General features: G+C 36.4%; 1 protein-coding gene across 4 annotated transcripts in view; it reads left to right on the top strand.

Annotated features, from left to right (window-relative positions):
- The first annotated feature begins 8,644 nt into the window (after positions 1-8,644).
- The window catches only part of MICU1 (Mitochondrial calcium uptake 1), a 416,685-nt gene continuing 405,079 nt past the window's right edge, over positions 8,645-20,250 (top strand). For 2 of the 4 annotated variants that reach the window (XM_081728781.1, XM_081728780.1), the window contains exon 1: positions 8,665-8,821. The gene's annotated coding sequence lies outside the window, so the exon portion shown is untranslated. Of the gene's footprint in view, positions 8,822-9,049; positions 9,328-20,250 lie in introns of those variants that run through there. The other 2 variants (XM_081728782.1, XM_081728783.1) reach the window with 2 other exon arrangements.

Raw genomic sequence — 20,250 nt, 5'->3', positions numbered from 1 at the left:
TAATAGAGCGCTAATTCTCAAGTAGGCATGTAACAATACACAGAAGAAAAGAAAATCAACATCGGATAATATCTTCAGTTCTTGCTCTAAGGTCAAAATCTCGTGAAATTGTAAAAAAATCGTACTTTTTTTGGAACACTCTGTATAAAATAGTTTATGTTCTTATAGAGATCGAATGTGCCCTAAAGCTATATACTTTGATGGTAGGAAGGATGAAACTCTGGTGAAAACAAGAAAACAAGACAAGAAAACAACATGAAACAAGAAAAGATAAGCAATAAAATGTATCGCAGAATAAGAAGATCATATATCCTTACTTCAGGAGCCTGATAGTCAGTTCAAATAACGCCTAGAACTGGATCTGCAAAGAATATATCTGAGAGTATACTTTCTTATTTAAGTAACAAAGATATGGAGTTAAATTATCTTGTTGCTATCGGCTGTGATGGGACAGTGGTTAATGCTGGATCATTCATAATATTGAGGTTAAACTTGGAAGACCACTCCAGTGGTTCATTTGTTTATTACATTTTAATGAGTTACCTTTCAGACATCTTTTCGAGTACCTAGATGGTGACACTTCAGGCCCCAAATCATTTTCTGGAACTATCGGCAAACAATTGAAACACTGTGAGCAGATTCCTATTGTTGGTTATGAGAATATTTAGACCAAAGATATCTCCGTCCTGAGCAAAGACCAAAAATATCTTCTTGATATTGTTAGAGCTATAAACAGCGGCGAGTGTCCAAGTGATCTTGCAGTAAAGGATCCAGGCCAGGGGCGGACTGGCCCACCCTGCTACCCTGCAAATGCAGGGTGGGCCCCCTCTACCAATTTTAAAAAGATGTGCTGAATTAAACCTACCAGCATCAAAAATATGGCAGGGTAACTCCCGCAAACTTGTGTTTTGCATAAAAAAGACGTAAAGTTAAACTTTCATGAACAGACCTTATTCTTCTTCACGTTTATCGACTTGAAAAGGTTCCGTCTATCAGACAATCAGGCCCTAAAACATTGCGGAGTTGTGATACAGCAGCTGTTAAAAACGAGCACGTTAACTACTACTTTTTTAAATATAAGAAACACAGTAGATTTCAGGCTGTTATTGGATTTGGATACCATTGCTTACTACGGTCCTTTTACAAGCCGGCGAGTGGCGATGTTTTAAAGAAACAATAGTTTTGTAGATATTGTTATTGTGGAAAGTGGAGGTGGAGCCGGAACGCTTTTGAACTGCATTGTCCTCAGACCAAGCTTCGAAGAAAGAACTCGGATCAGGCTTCGTCTTTTTTTTTCAGTGCGGTAAAGCGAAAAGAAATTAGTCGTAACTATCAACGATTGTTTTTTACAAACCTCAAACAATTACTATGAAGTTGCTGCCCTCGCTTCGTGTTTTATTTGTATATTACATCGAAGAGCAAATCCGATAGCAGCAATTCAATTATTGGGACACCAGTTACGTGTCGTTTGTCGTGGAAGACAGATGTAGTTGTGTCAGTATGGATGGTAGGAGTGATTGTAAGATTACTGTAAAGAAAAAAATATAAAAGTGGTGCTAAAAAGCGAGAACCCAAATGAAGATGTGATTTACAAAAAGCTGCATCTGACCCAAAACAACGTAGGCTATTTGAATCTGTGAAGCTCCAAGAAATAAGTGAGCGTGGTGTGACTAATTCGAGTACTGCAGGACAGTTGCCAGGTTTTTTTTTGTTTTGTTTTTTTCTTTTTTGTTTTTTCTGTCTAAGGTGTTTATAAATTATAATGTATACACCACGTCTTTGGATGATTTCAGTCAATTGTAGCTTATCTTTTATGGCTATTTTTACTTGAAATTACACAAGTTTAACAGGCGAACACGAAATTAACTGAACTGTTCGCTGCCGCGTAGTGCTTTCAAACGGGTCAGATCAGGCTTTCATGGGTCAGGGGTCGATTCAAGCCTGCTTGAGACACGGGTCGGGTCAGGTCATCTACGCTAGGGTCAGGGCTGCTCTAACCACGGGTCGGCTCGGGCCAACTTTCTTATGCGCCGTTTCGGCTAAATCCTTCTCGGGTCGTGAGGGTCGGGTCGAGTTGAACGTCGACCCGACCCGACTCATAACCCGAATAGGTTATAGCCGAAACGACGCATAAGAAAGTTGACCCGAGCCGACCCGTGGCTAGAGCAGCCCTGACCCGACCTGTGACCCAAGAAGGTTCGACTCGAGCCCTGACCCGATGAAGCCTGACCTGACCCGTTTGAGAGCACTAGCTGCCGGCACTGGGCTCAGTAAGCGTTGGTGTAACTTCTAAAAGTGCTGAACACTTATGTTGTCAGTCAAATCAGTGTGTATATCGTGTAAATGTTAACTTCCCTTTAGTTATTTAAAGTTAATTTAAAATAAAAGTGTATTAAAATGTAAAAATTATTTGTTATGTGCAAAGTAGGTATTCATATGAAAAGAGAAGTTGGGGCCAGCCGAGGAATGAGCGGACTACACTAGACGATAGACGATATCCAATCTTTCTGCGACATGAAGATATGATATTATGACTAACTTATGTGAAGGAAAATCTTGCGTTTCGAAATCTATCGCAAATTTACCTCCAATCGCATTCTTTGTGTTGCAATGAGGCCACAAAGTTACAGCTTTTTCAAGTTTCCAACACTGACACCATGTCTGTTGTCTCACCTGACACGCTTAGAGGGGGGGGGAGTTGTCTGCTAAGAGCGGGGCGTACTTCCTCGAGATTATACAGCAATATTTAGACGAGTTTGTGTATGTGGGTTACAACATTTTCTTCTCGCCAAAAAGACAGGTACAGAGAGAGATTGCGGCACATTCGCGAGCAGACTCCCGACTGAAGTAAGTGGTATTTTTTACGTATCAAGGGGGAGGGGAGCCCAAGATCAGCTATGACAAAATACGGATCTTCGTTAAGTAGGGTGGTTGCAGGTTTGGTTACTTAAAAAAAAAAAAGTTTCAGATATGTTATTTTACATGAAAACGCTATAAAAATTGCCTCAAAATTAATTAACGTTTCCCAAATGTCTAAATCTCCTCTACTGTTTTTTTTAATCTGATGGCATTTTCTGAAACACCAGTCTTTATTTTGGGATTTCCAGTAGACATGGGTAAAATCATGTCAAAATTAACTAGTTTATAATTTTAAAAAATCTGTTGTTCATTCTCCACCGGTCCTGAATAGGCTACATGCCCTTATTCCATTGAAAAACTTTTTTCGTCATGTGTAAATGGGGCTGTGCAACGATGAATCGTCGCATTCCTGAACATAAATTTTAAAAATACTTACACACAATCATAGTCAACGTCTTGCGAATAAAATCACTCAGTGTACGTCTGATGAGGATCTTGGCTAGAAGATCGAAACGCAGGGCCTAAAATTGAGTGGAGTACTCCACACTTTGTGGAACTGTAGGAAAGGAGTGTGGAACTATAATTCTTAAAGTGTGGAGTGATATTAATGTGAGTACCTTACTTTTCTCGGATTATGCATTTAAACGCGTTTAGTGTGTCAAACTAAGTCTTACTGATTCAATACATTCATTATGCAATGGGGGGTCACTCAATTCCATATAACTGCCAGTATATGACATTAAGCCAGAGTTAGTACGTATAGGTGTCTCCTAGATGGCAGGGAAAACCATTGCCAATTTTGAGGTGAAGGAACTTTTTAACTATATTTAGTTTTCAAACGTTTTCGGTTGCATTCATATAGTTTTAAAATATGCAACTAATTGCACGTTTATCTGTTTCAATAGGACATTACATTTTTCCGATATAATGAAATGTGTTGTTTTGTAGATAAAAATTACACGATCCTTTGAACCCGTTATAGAAATATATACTACCAGAGATAACATACATCAATAACCACCAAAAATTTAGCCGAAGCACAGCGTTACGAAAATCAGTAGAAAGAGTACTGTTTCCCAGAGTGACTTCGATAGTTACTGATAATGAAAACATGAATACAGGTGAACACAAAGGAATGTGGAAATTGTTAACTGATGAAAGAGTTGCTTCAGGTGAAACGTTGCCTCTGTTGAAAATTTGTTGTGCTGCCCATTGCATTAATTTAGCATGGAAAGATGTCACCAAGAATGTCCAAGAAGTTTCATCTCTCATACAAGCAGCATCTGGACTGTGTGCTTTCTATCACTCTTCAGGGCAGCGAACGAAAGGTTTAATGATGGTAGCTTCAGAAAATAACTTAGAAGTTTTGCACTACCCAGAATATTTTGACGTCAAGTGGACAAAATTTTCATTCAGTATGCTCACTACTCTCCTAAAAAATTGGTCTCCAAGCTACCTTTACTTGTAAACGGAAAAATATGTATGTAATGAAGCCAATGGTCATCTGCGTAAATGGATGGAAGTAGATCGCCTTCATCTTCTGTGTCTTGTGACAGACACTCTATATGTTTTCAAGAACTGCCAGCAGAAGTTTGAGAGTGATGAAATGTTTCTTTTGGACATAATAACAAATAAAATAGAACTGTAGCACAATTGGAGAGTATGAAAGAGAAACCTCTGTTAGGCGGGTGGGAAAAAAACGTTTTTACACGAACGTGTGCAAGAAAACGTCAACGGAGAAATACAGTACACATTACATGGTATTCAACTTCATCGCAACACACGTCGCAATAAATCCCATAACAAATATGTCAGTGAGAAAAGAGATTTTACTGTAGTACGCTACGAAGTCCTGGATTATATAATTAACTTTGTTAGTCAGCGTTTGCTGCATGAAGACAGTATTGTTGCTTTGGAGCCTTTGCGTGTTTTGCAAGAGGATGTAACTGATGATGCCCTAAGAGAATGCTCCAAAGGTATTTGTCTTGATACAGATCTTTTGCAGTTCGCAATGCAATATTGAGAGGCATCATCGTGCAGTATGTTGAAAGGTCTGGACGCTAAAAGCCCTCTAATGAAAATCTGTGGTAATCAGTCATTTCATCCTCTGTCAACAAGTCTAGCCCGAGTTGTTGCTTCGAAATCATCATCTTCCGATGTTGAAGTGACTACAACATATTGAAAACAGATAACAGACTGTCTTTAGCTCCCACTACTGTGAACAGTTACCTTCACGTTAATATCAATATGGGCCCGTTGCAAGATTTTAGCCCAACTTCTGCTGTTATGAGATGGCTGGCCAGAAAGGAAAGGTGTTTTGAAGTTGGTAGGAAGTCAAAGAAACAGCCCTGGTATAACGGTGTATTTGCCTCGGCAAAAACATACTGAGACAGCGTGATGATCACGGAAAAATGACAGTGAAATTCTTATGTAAGAAAAAGTGACATTTTTCTTCCAGTGTGACTATTTTTCATACCGGTTTGTTTACTGTATTTTATGGTTTAATACAATACAATTAAATATGTATCCTAATGTGCCTTTAATTTTGTTTGCTGTGGATGCCAAAATGTTCCTAAATAATAATAATAATAATAATAATAATAATAATAATAATAATAATAATAATAATAATAATAATAATAATAATAATAATAATAATAATAATTTTTGGTCGCAGGTAAACATGATGTACTGGACAGAACACTGATTATATGTCTAAACAAATGCTGACTAAACTAGTTTTACTATACTATATAAAATTTTTACCAGTGTGGAGCTGTGATTTCGTTGAATTTTAGGCCCTGTCGAAACGTCACGTGTAAATGTGTTTTTATATTAAACTAACTGAACCTGCGCTCTCTACACAGCGCATATGTGCATAAATATCCTTCTCATTCCTCACATCTGTACATGTCCCTTTACTGACACAACTGAAAAAAGTCTTGATTTTTTAAAAAATCGGCAAGGCGTACCATAAAGGGGACCTCAATATCTCGCACCATTTGCAAGATTTGAGCCTACTTCCGGTTGGAGTTTCTAATTCATGCATGAACAGTGTTTTCTTTCTTCTTCCATGCAGTATGTAATAAGCAAATACATTACATACGCAATTAATTATAATCGCAGTTATATATGGTGTTCATTGGGCAAATCACTCCAAAAATAAAGATTCATCTTAGTGGTTAAACTCGAGAAATGGTTATCGTTCCTTTTTCATTATCATTTGGCCATGAAATAAAGCCTGAGACATATGCAACCCCTATATACAACAACGTGGTGTTGGAATGTATAACGCGTAGGATATGGTGCATTAGTTTTTTTTATTATTATTTCAACGCTTCCATGCGTACCCTAAAAAATGTAATAAAGAAATAACGACCATGTTTTTAAAATATTCAATTAGAACTGGACAATCTACGCAAAATTTTCAATCGATCAGTGAAAACGTCATCTTTCTAGAGCCTGTAGTTTCCGAGATCTCATTGTCGAAAGGATTGGCCACAAACATATAAATATCCACAACATATAATTTAAAAGAACTTGGAAGATGGCAGCACAATTCATGTGCATTGATTTTAGAGAAGGCTTATTAAAATACAAAGGCTTTGAACAACAATTTTATATTATAAACTTTATGAAAAAGATCTAGTTAACTGGTTTATTTAAAGTACTCGTACTTAAAATGTTTGTATCTGTTAAACGTGAAATCACATATAACCGTAAATGAAAGATTTGAAAGCCATAGTTATACGTTGGAGCTCGGGCACTTTTAATTGATTTTGTAGCATTTTAATAGATATATAAGTGCAGTCTTGTGCAGCAGTGTGCAGTTTTTCTAAAAATACTTAGTAGTGAAATACAATTATCAAATTTCAATAACAATATATAAAGAACACGTATTGCTTTATTATTATTATTATTGCCCTGGTAAGTGATGGTTGCCTCAGTCTCGTTGAATAATATTTTAAATTAGTAGTTTCCGTGGCAGTGCACTCCGTATATTGACCTTCATTACTTCATTCAAGGCGATGTCTGCAAAATCAGTGGTGAAGATATGGGTTCCTGTGAATACATATGAAGAATGCCAAGTACATTTTTTACATTTTTATACAGTGGGCCCTCATTTCAGTTTAGCAGGGTGGGCCCTATGGTTGCCAGTCCGCCCCTGATCCAGGCCCAATAAATCATTCAAGGTGGCTTACTGTAGCGAATCATATTTTAAGGTTATATATTTCGACTGAAGATCCTTCATTTGAGCTGAAGACATTGGCGACTTACATTGTAAAAACATATGCACCAGCTTGTTTTGCTATTAAACAAAATTCGTCTGTAAAAGATGGTGCAAAACATGTATTTGAATTGATTCAGACATCACGATATCTATCGGAAAGTTTCCTAGAAATTATCGATCCTGTAATACAGCGAAACGCTTTTTTTTTTTCTTGCGCACCCTGAAAACCTTATTTTGGCCATGGCGATGGATGAACGGAAATACATAAGAGACTTAGCTTTCAGAAGATTGTTGAAATCGAGGAATCAACCACCATCAGGTAAAAGTGGGAGAATTTTTTTACCACCTGATCTCAATTTTGAAGCAACTGACTATACCGAATTGATAGAGTAGTTAACGAGTAAACTTTCATCACCACAACCGTAGAAAAATGTGTTAAACTTGTAACAGAGGCTGCTACAATAGTGTGTAGCTCCTTAAACAGAGATGGTTTTATTCGGATCAAACTTTTGTCACGCTCTATAATGCCAGATTTTTAGTAAGAAGTCTTATTTTAAAGTTACGGGCCCGAAATACAAAATAAATAAATTTGAAACTCCTACAATGGTAGGGTGGTTGGGAAGGGTGTGGGTGGAACTCGAAGTGCAGCCACTTCCTCGTTGTGAGTTCTGGGTCATTTCTAAGATCATAAATGAGCAAAGACCTGCACGCTCAGATCGAAAACATAGATTAATTTCGTAAAATTTTCGACTTTTAAGATCCAAATCACGAACCGAAGATAATATCCAATTTCTATTTTCTTTTTTTCTGAATATTCCCGCATGGTTGGGAAAAATATAACCGCCATATTAAAACTATAACAACATAAACTTTTAATACAGGGTTTTCCAAAAAAGTACGATTTTTTACAATTTCACGAGATTTTGACCTTAGAACAAGAACTGAAGATATCCGATGTTGATTTTCTTTTCTTCTGTGTATTGTTACATGCCTACTTGAGAATTAGCGCTCTATTACAAATATCAGAAGCAACCTGTGTTCTATACAGGGTGTTCCAAAAAAAGAACGATTTTTGACAATCTGGTAAAACTTTAACCTGGATGCGCAAACTGAAGATATTGCGCGATTAAAAAAAATACACTTACACGTTTCGATAGATGGTCCAACTTTTCCGCACTATTAGAATTCGATTTGAAAGAAATCGTTTTTTTTCGACCCACCCTAATGTTCATATCCATGAACATGTCACAATCTGCGTAGACTACATATAGGTACTCATTCCATAACTGGCTTCGCAAATTTTGTGGATCGCAACGCTTACAACAAATAACTTTATGGCGATAATCGCATCGTAATATACAAATTTTATTACCACTACGATATTATGCCCTTGGTGTGTAACACAAAACTAAGCTTAAAAAAAAAAAATGTTCTTTTCGGTCTGGTTGAGTACCCTTTAGATAGCCAATTGCAACCGTTTGAACCCTTTCCCCTCCAAGCAGAATTTATGGAACTCGCAACGAAATATATAACTACTTGTGATTTTTTGCCTTATAATTTATAGAAATTCCTTTTCATATCGGCCTATGTGTTTGTTTCGCAATTGCGTTTTCGTATTGTTCTCAAGCTCTCCATCTTTCCTTAAATACCATTGGTCAAAACAGCTGTCTGCTATTTCGAGTTGGGAGTGTACTGCTGCATTGGCGATATGTATGTTTAATTCGAAAATAGGTAAAAAGAGTCATATTATTAATAATATTTTATTAAAGAGTAAAAAAAAAGAAGTTTATGTACTATTGGCTATAACGACAGATCGCATTTTTCTGTTATACCTAAAATTCTTGAAAATCAGTTAGTATATTAAGTTCGAATGCTAATACAATTTTGTTTTGACTATTCAGTAAATATTAGATGAAGGGATTATTTATAATATTGCCATATCATAGGGGAGTGTAGAATATACGTGGCTGTTCCTTAGAAAGTTAAGTCCTGGGTATTGTAAAACTGGAATATGAACGAATTCTAAATTTACAATCCATTTACATAATAAATCCTTTCTCACGTACTTGTACAGCATAGAAAAATAAGCAAAAGTGCACTTTAAGGAGAACTTTCATAGGAGCCATACCTATCTAAGAAACTTAAGTCTTAAGTTTAGAGGTGCCCCTCCAGTTTCAAACCTACAAGAAAGCATTTCACAAAGTGCACTTTTACCAAAAATTGTTACGTTAGGTTAGGTAAGTTTAGGTTATCCAGTAAGACTAGTTAAACTAGAACAGTGGCTGGAACCAGTTCTCATAGAAGCTTCAGTTATCACGTAAATTCAGTAATCCGTGGTTCTCATAAAAAATAATAGATTCTCTTCATTATTATTTTATAATTCTGTAAACCTCAATGCGAAAGTATCACATTCAACGCACCGATTCGTCATCCTATACGACTACCATGCTGCTGAATCATCAAAACATTCCAAGTCTTCCAAATAGTACCCACTTCTACATATCGTTTCTCGCATTAAACGTAATTTACAGCCAAACTTATACACCTCGACATCACCGGTGCACTCTTACCGGAAAAAAATAAAAAAAAGATCACAAACATTATATAACCCTGGGACGCCATTTAGTATCTCCCCCAACTTGTTTCATGGTTCCAGAACCCGAGTACCTTGCTTTTGTCTAAATTGTGATGAAGGTAGAAGTACAAGGGCCCTGGCGGGCTTCTAACTCGCTCGCTAGCTGTGCCTAGCTCAGCTATATCTTGTAAAGTAAGTAACTTTGTAAATCTTATATGTGCAAGATTGGGGGAGATACTGAATATCAGCCTAACCCTGAATAAATAGCAACAATTCATTGAAATTTTAGTGCAAGAGTAATAAATGTCAATGTTTTGAAGGCCATTTCCGTGTTGCAGAAAATTACAATAATCCCTTAAAAAAAACTTTAGTTTTCAGTAATGAGTATTATTTATGTTTTCGGATAGTGCAGGTTAAGAATATAGGGACGTTTTTGAACACTTACAGTGAAATCTGTTAACTCTCAAAGGAAGAGTAGTTTTAAAAACCTGCCCATGTATGCTGAGAAAATGTAAGACTTTTGTGAACATAGAAAGGACGTGAAGCTTCGTTCATTATTATGCAATTTTAATGAAAAGCTAGCTCGTAGAACCAAACGTGTTAGTATCTCTTTTTGAACTTCTCTTTATGTATATACTCACCGTGGCTGACGCACCTACTCCGAACGAATACGCAGCCACAAACTATGGGCTGTCCTAAACCCTACCGGTAATAGATGAAGTGCTAGGTTGAGAGCTGGTGTAGTTTTGGCTTACCACATTTTGGAAGATTAGCAGGTAAAATTCAATACTTTGCATCAAAAGACATGTTTATAAGAAACAGGTTTCTGCTGCTGACAGAATTAAATACAAAGTAATACAGCTGTATTTTAAGTTTACAAATGTAGGGTTATAGCACGGCCAACAAGAGATGGTCTCTGACGTTTCTTACCACATGCGGTGGGACATTGCAGCCCCTACTTTGATACCAGTATTACCAACCACGATCACTCTGTCTTATACCATTAATTAAATTGCCACTACAGTTGCACCGAAAAAAACCTTGACAAGCGAGTAGTGGCAATGTCACTGCGAGCTGTCAGAGACGTTCTCTTACTGGACGCACTATAGTAGTGTAAAATCATTACAAGTGCTTTACGACAGATAAATTTAGTGAGTACATACGAAAGATGGCCTTATTAGATGCTGTTTTCCAATGACGGTATATTTCTGCACAGTGCACAGAATCAATATGTTATGCTTACAAGTGGAGCGTTACTTAGTGCTATTGAAACTCGTATCAGTGCCAAAACCCACTTCTTATCGCTACCCTCGCTTATGGACATACCTACCATCGCTGACGCGGCCGCACCCTTCAGATATGCTACCGTGCGAGCCCACAAGCTTTGCCCTGTCTTCACTAGGTTAGCATTCGTCCTTTTAGTGACCACCTAGCACAGGTTGGTTTGTGTTTTATAACTAGTTTCTATGCCACACATTCAGAAGCCGTATTTATACGCAAATCGTAAAAGGATTGTAAATTTTCAACAACTACTTTTGGTGTCCTCTTGAATTTTATCTTTGCCAAGTCAGATATTTTCATGTCGCCCAGTAAAAACCTTTGAGGGGACAATGAGAAGGAAATTAGTAAAAGAATTATAATTTTGCAGCAATTCTTTCTAGTGGTCCGCGAAAAGTAAACCAGTACGGCTAGATTTTAGTGACCTCCTAGCATAGGTTAGTGCGCATGTATTTCAGAACGGGTAATCGTTTTGATAGCTCATGAGTATGAAAGCATATTACGTTAAAGTTTACAGATCAACGCGTTTGTAAGTATTAAATATTAAAATAGGCATAACTTATTGTTAACTCACCAGATTATAAAACAAGTTAGATTAGATTGTGTTCGGTTTGCCATGATATAAATAATCGCAGCGTGGGTAACAGAAGTTGATCAGTTACTTATCTTTAATCTTTTTGCCATGTAAGGTTGCAGGAATATTATAAATATGTGCTCAGTTTGTGAGTAGGATCAAAGAAATAAAGAGTCTAGAAGGCATTAGAAGATAATTAGTGAAAGAATTAAACTTTCTAACAATTATTTGTGGTGGCACCCCTCAGCTTCCTTGTTGCAAATGGAGTCCGTTTGTGCAGTGTAGAAGTATGAGGATATTATTTCCGCTAGGATAGTATTTTCTCTGTTATACAAATTTGAGCTAATAGTCTTAATCTCTCCATTTCTGGGTAATAATTGACTTTGGACGTCTGGTTGGATTTCTTTGGGGAGGGTACCGGAAGCTGGAGTGTCAATACCATCTTGAATTCAATATGGTAGATTTTCAGCACCAGACAGAACTGAGTCTTCTAACCAAGTTTCAATATGTACCCACTTCCGGTTCAAAAACTAGAGATAAAAAGCTATTCTATAGAAATATATATAATACACTATACCTCATGTGTGGATCAAAATAGAAGTTAATCTCCAACGATAAATGTGACTCAAAGATATGTAACTTGTAAACCATAGTAATGCAGTGCTTTTCCATTATCTTTGTTCACGCACATATCCATCATCGTTTGCACGCCTACCCCTACGGACGCTCCCACGTGGGCTGCGCCCCTGCTCTGACTCGGTTGGATGCAATTTTTAGTGGCTATCTAGCACAAGGTGGTTCGTGTTTTTTGCACATATGTTTTAATGGCATATCTCTGAACATGTATTTATACCCACCACAAGTAAGTCATTCTAAGTGGAATCTGCACCCAGTAATGTAAGTCACCCCTTAAGAAACACTTCCTGAGGTACTAAGATGAATTTCGTGATTTTTTTTAAAAAAGTGAGTATGTAATAAACTTACGTAGGCGGACGTAATATATAACAACACTTTTTTAATAAGCATTTAGCAGCAGTATGTTATCAACCAGAAACAGAGTTCAGGTACATAACACAGTACTGTATGTTCAATAATTCGATTACCAAACTACAGTACTGTAAGTTCAACAATTCGATTACCAAACAACGTGAGGTGGTTTCTTGTATCAAATGAAAGAAAAAGTTGTAGTGAACATGAGCCGAAAAACGCCCCCTTTCAGAGTTATATGCTGCCGAAAACGACTCGAAAATAAACTTTAACGCTCCATAGCTCGAGAACTACAGAATCTGTTACAAGCGGCTCGGGGAAATGTATAAGAACTAGTATATGCTCTATCAAAATATCCATGTGTCAATCCTTCCACTACCGACGCAACGAATTGTATACGGGAAGTCAGGGCACGGGGAGACCGTTAAAGTACTGATTAAGGATAAATAACAATATTCAAGCATATATCACTTAAAAATCATTTAATTTCTCTGTAAAACAAAACTCTGTTCCCAGTCATTACAAGAAAACAAATATAATTAAAATTTTAATTATTATTTGGAACTTTTGCAGTGACAAAGAGGGTAAATAAGTATAATAATAATAATAATAATAATAATAATAATAATAAACTAGCTGCTGGAATGGGTAGGGTGGAACTTCGATCTCGGTTTGCCTTTTTTATTTATTTAAAATATCAAGTTTATTTTACTTAAAATGGTGACAATTTGTTGGTTGTCTGGAATAATTTTCACAATCCATGTCGTTCCTTACGCTTTGTTTCAAAAACTCCTAGTATTGTTGCTCACGTTAAAAGATTTTTGGACTGTCTGGTCTCGAAAATGTAGGTATATCTGTACCTGTAGAAAGAGCTCTGTCTCGTCTTATCTCAACTCGAAGATTCAGCTCGTCTTGTCTCGTGGGTAACACTAATCCCTAGTGCAATGATGAAGGACTTTGATATGCGACAGACTGGTTTATATCATTTTATTACTACTCCAGATTTTTTTTCCGTTTCAGATTGCTGCACGTGCAATATACTGCGCGAAAACGATTCTTTAGTACCCAGATAGCTATTGGTATGTTATTAACCTAGTTAAATAACATAAAGTCAATTTTTGCATAAAATACATACTTAGACAGTCAATTATATTTCACGAGGTTGCTGAAAGATCTTAATGGAATAGATGTTCAATAGGCAGATATGTAGGAATAACTGCACCTTGAGGATAGATAAATGACAAGTGAGTTTCGTTTCACAGTATGAAGCTACAGTAAACTTCCAAACTGGGAAATCAGTACTCAAACTGGAAGAAGTATATGTATAATTGCTGGTTGAAACATATTAATAAGACCAAAGTCGAAGCTGTTCCGACATTGAATTCCTATGAGAAAACCATTACTCGCTATGCTTTACTCTTTTTGTTAAATGACCACATAGGTCAAAACGAGAAAGCGTTAATTTGAACTAATTCTGGTTTGAATAGACGGTTATGAGAGAAGGCGGAACCTATTCTTGAGGAGCTGAATCAATTACAAAACACTGCATCTCTATATGTCTTACAGTTTTTGCTCTACGGAGATCAGTATTGAAACCGGAAGTAGTAGTAAGTTACAACCACTTCCAGTTTTGATAGAGTGTTGCGCGCGTGATATGTTCTCTTAACACCCTGAATAGATTGCAGAAAAACTCTTGTCGCTACCTAATACAATTTTTGTTCTTTGGCGATAAATGTTGAAACCGGAAATTGTTAACTTGAACCATTTCCGGTTTTAATAGAGGATTAATGGAGAAGGCGGAATCTATTCTTGGGAAGCTGAATCAGTTTTAAAAAAATACCTCATCTCGATCTCCTACCGATTTTATTTTATAAGAATCAGTATTGAAACCGGAAATAGTAGTAGGCCCTAAATGCCAACTTCTTCTGGTTTTGATGAAGTGTGTGGGATAATCATGGTACTTTGCCTCAGGACTTTGAGTAAAAAAAAAAAAAAAAAAAAATCATTATGTTACCGTTTTTATTCTGTAAGAATAAACATTGAAACCGGATGTCAGTAAGTTGAACCACTTCTGGTTTGAAAAGGGTTAAAGGAGAAGGTAGAACTTATATTTGGGACATTGAATCGATTGCTGAAAACCGCATCTTCATATCTTTTACTGTTTTTGCTCTGTGGAAATCAGAATTGAAGCCAGAAATAATATTAATTTGAACCACTTCTAGTTTTAGTAAAGTGTTCAAGATTATCATGGTGTGTTGCCTTGAGACGCTGAATCGTTTGCAAAACCTGCTTCTCGCTATCTATTATCATTTTGTTCTATGGCGATAAACGTTGAAACCGAAAATGGCTGATTTGAACCACTTCTGATTTCAATAGAGAGTTAGTTGAGAAAAAGATGGATTTCCTGAATTATGACTTCGTGGCTACTTCTACCTCTACCAGTACAATTAATCATAGTGTTCTTCCACTACTGGTTGGTCACTTACTACACACATAGCAGTTTTCATACACTACAATCCTTACGGAACTTCGTCTTGATATAGGAATTATATTCCATTAATTTTATATTTCTCTACCTTGTTTTCCTTTCATCATACCTTCTACAACATCACTCAGAATATAATTTCTTTTCCATCAATGTCGTAACAAGTTTTTAATTATTTCACATTAAATTCTTTCACTTCTGTTATTCGTAATACCCCTCATTGGTTTACTGTTCCAATCACTTAAGCTTTTCCATTTTTCTCAACAGACAAATTTTGAAAAATTCACTGGCAGCAAAGACAAGTGTTCTTTTTGCACTGCTTTACCCTGGTGAATCCTTTCCTTTATTTATTTATTTATTTATTTATTTATTTATTTTTCCCAATGTTTTTGTTTTTCCTTCTGTTTCTATCCTCCGTGAACAAGGTTATAGGGGACAGTCGAAAGTTAGAAAGTATAAAGTACTTTCAGTAATACAAGAAAAGAAAATGAGAATTTTCAGTTTTAGCAGAATGCTGAACTACTTTTAGCATTGGGGGCGCGGTGGCTCAGTGGTAGAGCGTTCACCTCCGGTGCTTGGGGTCCCTGGTTCGATCCCAGCTCGCGCCGTGTGGACTTTGTGGTGGACAAACACCGTGCTCGTGGGTTTTCTCGAGGTTCTCCCGTTTCCTCCCACTTCCTTCATTCCACCATTTCACTCATTTCTCATTATCACCGTCTCCTTTAGCCTAACCGGCATAAGTGTGGGACGTTAAACTTAAAGATTTCATTTTTTTTTAGCATTATTGGATATTATTCAGTTTCAGACGATATTTTTAGTATCAAAGATGGATTTTAGGATATCTCTTGGTGATTGACGAAAAAGAGAATGTTCTTTACCCCCGTCACCCTTTGATTTACCTTAGTAAAGCTATATTTTGTGTTTCTTCATTAAAAAATAAATAAATAAAAAAACTGAAATACTATTTCTTTTTTTAAAATGTCGTCCTGTCATTCATATTAGTGCTTTACTAAAAAAGGACCCAAGGAACATAACCCTTAATCAAACTATTTTTTTTTTTTTTTTAATGAAAAGAAACCATGATCACATAGCTCGGTAATGCCACCCGTGCGGTGTATCACTGGAGATCACACCCGAATATTGCAACGATATATTTAGTATTTGTACTCAAATTAGTACACAAAGTTCAGATATGTTCCCCTCGAAAATATGCTGAGGATGGCACTAGCTTCTCCTCCCCTTAAAAAATTTTTGAGTACGCGCATAATTTATATGAAATATTTAGAACTGCGGCCATTGGTATGTAATATCTTGTGATCTAATTATCTGCTGTAATTAACATGATGTGCGGTTTCAAGATTGATCAATGGTTAGAAGGTGGCGAATGAAGTGAAAGTTTCTTTTTTATAGCTTATATTATAATGATTCTTCAAGAAAGAATATCCAGAACAGGTAAATACAATATCTGTTTTTAAGTTACTCGTGGAAATGAGTTGTGAAGAATTTGTATTTTGTATGATGAAACTCTGAATGTTAGGTCTACAGTCACTGTGTAATAAAAGATTTTTCACACTAACAAATGCAAGATGCTGGGGGATGAAAAATATAAGAACTAGGAAATTAAATACTTGCATTGAGGCTAATGCTAAGGATGGTGTAGCAGGTACGGGTAGATTGACTGAATCCTATTTTGACTTCAAGCAACTATTCCTGTTCTCTTGCGGAAACATGCAGAATAAATTTCCGATAAGAAGACATTGGAAAATTTGAAATTAAGCCCACTAACATTTAAAAAGAACGTACTACAGAGAGCTACTGAGACAGGTAATTATTAAGGAAGATAATCAAAAGTAATTTTTCGGGCATTTCGTGCTTAGTTAGTAAAAGAAGGACGATAACACGAAATATTCATGACCAAATTATAGATATAAATTACCTTGTGATATCGTTTGGATTCAATAAATAACGCAGCTTGAAGAAGTAATGATCTATTCACAATGAAGGAACTCTCAGTTGAATACATTTTTGTGTGTATGTGTGTGATTAAATATTAGAGCAAAATTTTGACAAACTACATACATAACGAACATAAGACCTACATATTAATCTTCAGACCACTTACAGCAACAAATAAAGGATTTTCGTAACTTTGGTCTTCTATCGAGCCCCCATATATTATCAGTTTTTCTCCTACTTGTGACATCCCTTGGCATATTATTATCTATCTAATCAAAAAAAATTATCCCTGATAATGAAACTAAAAACAGTTACATACAAGGGCGCCCATTAGGGGGGCAAGGTGGGGCGTTTGCCCCCCTCCCTAGAGGAAATTGTGCTTCGGAAAATCGAAAAGCCAACTGAATTTTTAGAATAGTTACAGCAAATTTTGAAACTATATTTGAAATGTCACTTATACTTGCCCCCCCTCCCTTGGAAACCACAACATGGGCGCCCTTGGTTACATATTTTCATTTCCTTTTAATGAGCTCTCTAAATTGTACACTCGTAAAATAAATAAAGTCGATCTCCTTGAAATGCCTAACCTTTCAGTTTTCTCACAGTGAAGTTGATCAGTTTTATATTTCATTAGTCTCTTTACAGGAGAGTTTTAATGAATAAATCTTACAAACTTTATGTTTCGTTAATCTTATTGGAATGATGCTTCAAACTTATCAATAAATTGAAAAAAAAGAAAAAAATATATAATGAAACTAGAACTTTAAACGGGAATGACGTTCGTGGTACAAGGTAATTAGTTTATTTTAGAAATATACACCCTAGAGTATATGGCAGTAATTAAATAGATTATCATTTGGGGTGGTTGTCCGGTTATCAGTCCCATTTCTTGTTTTCAAATGTTCGCCGCGCATGGATTAAAGAAATAAAAACAGTATTTAAGTTATGTATTAGTCATTTAAATCTTTATCTCTTCGCCGGCAATTGCAACCTGCCCAACTGACTATCTTATGCTGTGCACTATGTTTTTATTTCCTGCCACCACCATACATGGTTAGTTCAAAAGTTTCCCAATCTCCATTCACTAGTCCATTATGATGTCCCAGTAATTCACCCACACATCTCCGCTCCTACAGAGAACTTTGAGAAGCCTTAATACTCCGTTAATTATTGGAGAATCAGTTATGGTATCTAATATCCTGCTGTACTTAAAATCACTCTAAATATTGAACTGGAAGCTTTTTACCAGCTAACAAATAAAACTTTCAACTGTCCGCTGCAAATTACATATTCCGATTGCAGCACATTTTTTACTTTCACTGGCGTGGGAGACCCGGGTTCGATTCCCAGCGGGAGCTCATTGGTTTGTATCCGTCGTTAAGTTGTAGGTCCACGTCTGAAATAGCCTTGCTGCTACAAAGGACACTAAACTGAAAATCAAATCAAAATCAAATTTGTATTATTACTTTTTATTTCACTAATGTGTTTCTCCCTTTTACACTAACTGCTGTACCTTGATATACCCCTTCACCAAACAACTATTGGTTTTCGTTGGGTCAATGGAATTACGAACTTTTGAATGTTCGAAGTGACCTCGATTATCGGCTTTAGAATGAACGTATCTTTGTAAACCTAGTGTTCTTACGTGGTTCATTCCACGTCAAATCACCCTGAGGATATCTGAAATGTCACCCACCGAGTCAGATTTTAATTACACTTCTTCTACTTGTTAACACTGCTAATGTATGAAGATCTGCAAAATTTTTCTTCCGTCCTCCTAATATCATGTGAGATATAGGAGACCAAAATTTCAGAATTTCAGGCGTTCCCGGTCATTCTTGACGCCATGTAGAACCAGGCCCGTATCCATGGGGGGCAAGGGTGGGCCGGCCCCCCTAAAATTTCACGGAAGGCTTGCAAAAAATCTCGATTAATTCTACATGTAAATACTAAGAATAAAATGCAATATAAAAGAGATTATTCCAAGAATTTTTATGTTTTAAGTATTTGACGAACATTTCTAAACATATTTTAAAGGAGTTAAAGTAAAGTTTATCAGTCTTCTCGAATCTCGATATGAAATGACACAATACATATTGAAGCAAGTTTTCCGAAAAGAAGGAATACGTTCATAATACTTCACGCCACAGTTATAATAGCGATCTGGGAGGTAGGCATTACTTCAAGCCAAATCATAAAAACAGGAGCAGGAACAAAGCGTTTATCTTTTGTCGATTGCAGTAACGGCTGTAGGTTATTGTTATTCTATTGTGTAGTTGTAGTACATACATGCATTGCAAAATCCTCGTCAACAGCAAACAGATTAATTGTGGAACAATTAGTTGTGAAGTGAATTAAGAGCTCCGAGTTACGTTAAAGGCGATTGATTCTAGTAAATTATTGTGCTGTGATAGGTAAAACAAGAACTGTGGTGGAACATTCAACGAAAAAGTAACGACTTTCATATTTTTGTTCTCGTAGAAGAATAAAGTTAAGCTAAATTACCCAGTAACTCAGCAAGTGAACATATTTAACGTTTAGGTTTAAGGATTAAATTCCTGGTTGTGGACCCAGGACTAGTAAAAATTTGCAAGATTTAGAGGAGAAATTAAGTAGCAGAATGTTTTGTATTGTATTTGGGGTGGAGGATGCCGTGGACGTAGCAAGTTTTCATACAAAAACGTTGTAAATTGGAACTATTTCTTAGTCGCGTACGCGTAATAATGTTGTAATTCAACATGAAAGAAGCAGTGATGCTTTTACTCGATACTAGATGGGTTTAGCGTTTTACTTACATTGAGAAAAATCCGTTCTTCGGACAGTGGTATATCGTACAAATATACGGAATCCTCTTGCTTGCTATAAAAATCAGGACGGAGCATACATTATCCATGCTACATAGGCACTGCCCTTAGGTGTTACATCATGCCGTTGCAGGATGTCTGATGTCTAAGAGTCTTATACATACATGTATGTTACCTTCGTCAGCTATATGTTATGTACGTCAATTTGTATGTGAGATCTTGACCACCTATATTGTTTCATTCGGAAAGTATGTATAGGTGGAACTCTTATTCAGAAAGTATTATAAAACATGCGTTTTCAGTTATACGCTTGCTGTACGTTAAGTCCAAAAATAACAGGATTTACAAATGTAACATACGATATTACGTATGCCACATATTTTTTTCTCAGGTAGCTTTGAATAACATTATAGTTTTTTTTAAGCTGTTTTGGTATGTTTCTTCTTGGTATAGTGTGCAGGTGGTTCATTTATATTGTCCTGCTCTCCCTCACTTCATCTA

Source organism: Thermobia domestica, chromosome 10 (genome assembly GCF_964235325.1).
Source record: "Thermobia domestica chromosome 10, izTheDome1.hap1.1, whole genome shotgun sequence".
In the NCBI taxonomy this organism is placed as follows: domain Eukaryota; kingdom Metazoa; phylum Arthropoda; class Insecta; order Zygentoma; family Lepismatidae; genus Thermobia; species Thermobia domestica.
This window is presented reverse-complemented; position numbering and strand designations above follow the sequence as displayed.